The following is a 2,449-nucleotide window of genomic DNA, read 5'->3' on the forward strand; positions in this document are numbered from 1 at the left end:
GCTTCAGGTTACACACTCCACTAAGCCAGAAATAGTGCTTCAGGTGAAGAACTTTGCTTCAGGATAAGAACAGAAATCGTGCTTCGGCAGCACAGCGGAAGCAGGAGGCCCCATTAGCTAAAGTGGTGCTTCAGGTTAAGAACAGTTTCAGGTTAAGTACGGACCTCCGGAACGAATTAAGTACTTAACCCGAGGTATCACTGTATAAACCAGAGATGTGGGGCCTGGCAGACAACAGTGCTTCCAGATCCCTTTGCAGCCGCCTCCATCCTGCTTAATGCCCTGCCTGATGAAGAGTTCTAAAGGGCTTGGAAGTGTGGCACTTTAGTCATATCTAGTGAGCAGATTTACTATCTCAGCCCTTTAGATTCTCCTCCACTCCTTTGTAACGCAACACCTGTGTATTGGGAACTGGTTATGAAACAGGCAATGAGAGTTGGAGTGAAAAACCTTCACGCTTAAACTTCTGCCCAGTCTGGAACTCCAATCACACAGGCTTTTTCAGGCTTTTGTGGACAGCGACACCTACATGAGGAGAGCTCTATACAATTGGTTTCCCCTCTTCAGTGCCTCAGATATATGTAATGTCAGAAGCAGGGCAGAGCATCTCAGCCTTGTTTCCCATATATGATGCAGAAACCCTCTACACATGTGGAGGTTTATCAAGTCTCCTTGTGTTAATCCTTCCATCACCTGCTCCCTTCTGTTTGGGCAACAGCAGCAGGAGGAACACAGCAAGTGACAAGCAGTTTGGTATAGCTCAGGGACATGCTGGCTTTCTCATCACTGCTACTAGACCCCTCACAAAATTGGCAAGTGGTCTTGAGCTCAAGGTGTACATGGCTGTGTACTAGCAAGCATGGTGGTGCTCACAGCTGCAATCACGACCTGAACGGACAGCACACTGACCTGTTCATTATTGGCCTCTTTTATGATCTAAATACAACTCTGCAAACCATTTTTTAAAGAACATTTTTTCTTGAGAAATACAAAATAGCATCGTGCCTTCTGGCTAGAAAGGTCCATTGTAGTGTAAAATGATGTGCGCAGGAAAAAATTACACGCAACAACAATATTAAAATGCCTGAGATTTCATTCCCCTTAATGCAAACACTCTTCTCCCATAACCTCTGCTCCATTTCCTTTTATCCCTGCAAACAGAAGAAAAATGTTAACACTTGCAGTACTGAGGGAGGGATACTATAAGACTGTGTGACTCTCCTACAGACCCTCCTAAGAAGCAATTGCCCCCATACTTGCAAAGAAGCCTCAGGAGGTTAAACCTTGCTGGAATAACTGTATTTGTTAATATAACAACATTGGAAGAACTGCAAACCAAATTAAGCAGCTTAACCAAAGTCTGAAAGTATGGACAGGTGAAAAATTTATCTACACCTGGCTGTGAAGTATCCTTCCAGACCCCTGGGTATATTATGCAGCCACAGTCTGTGGTTCCCCACCAAAGGAGCATTTGAAATCTAAAGGACACCCTTCCCACCAGGCACAATGCACTGGTGGATCCCAAAGAGTGTCACTAACCCAATAATGTCTCAATATCTCTAAAATTTCTCTCCTCAACTTCTTCACCTACTCAGACTCAATGCCATAGGAGGTGATCTGCTCAGGGCCCATGGTAATCTTCTCTGTATCATTCCAATTTTAGTATATGTGCTGCTGAAGCACATCGAAACTGAGTGAAGATGGCAGCTGCCAGTAGCAAAAAGACCTTTGGATTGATTTGGCAGAAACACCAGCGTGTGAGGAGATGCTGCGAACTTATAGAGGGGAATCATAGACATAAAATCCACACAGAAACACATCATTGCTTGTTTAAACTCGCTTGTGGGAACAACTCAGAGGCTGTGAAAGAAGGAAGGTTAAGAACAGAAAGAATTAGAGGAACCATTGGAAGTGACTACGATCAGAACCCTCCGAACTTGACGCATGGGAAGTCCTATTAAAAAATTTATAATTTGGCAGAATATTCAGATTATTTGATAGGTATATGTATAATTTGAAATATTTAATGTGATTGAATTGGATTTTTAAAGTGGAAAATTTAATAAAATGGATTTTTAAAAAAGGCGGTGATCTGTTCCAGCTTGTTCGCTTTCCCCAGGAAAGAGGTTAAAAGGATTCTTTCTGCAGATCCTCCAAGAATATGTCACATCCCTGGACTGAACGATGCACCTCATCATCTCTAAACAAATGAGGACAATCATGTCATATCCTGCTTGAGCATCCTATTTCCCCAGTGCCTCGCCTTATCCTTATTGAGGTGAACTGCCCTGCCTCCATGTTCTACAGTCCAAGAGCTCAGGTGACAAGACAAGCAAATTGGGGAAATTACACTTAATCCAACAAAGATCATGTGTTAATCCTATGTAACAGATCCAGACCTGTCCACTGGATGAAGTCTGGCAGCTGGCTCTGATCCATTAAAAAGGAA

The 2,449-nt window shown here is 43.2% G+C and overlaps 1 pseudogene; it reads right to left on the reverse strand.

Annotated features, from left to right (window-relative positions):
• Positions 1 to 1,618: 1,618 nt before the first annotated feature.
• Positions 1,619 to 1,683, reverse strand: LOC114595083 (U6 spliceosomal RNA; annotated as a pseudogene).
• Positions 1,684 to 2,449: the final 766 nt, after the last annotated feature.

The sequence above is a fragment of the Podarcis muralis genome, chromosome 3 (assembly GCF_964188315.1).
Source record: "Podarcis muralis chromosome 3, rPodMur119.hap1.1, whole genome shotgun sequence".
In the NCBI taxonomy this organism is placed as follows: Eukaryota; Metazoa; Chordata; class Lepidosauria; order Squamata; family Lacertidae; genus Podarcis; species Podarcis muralis.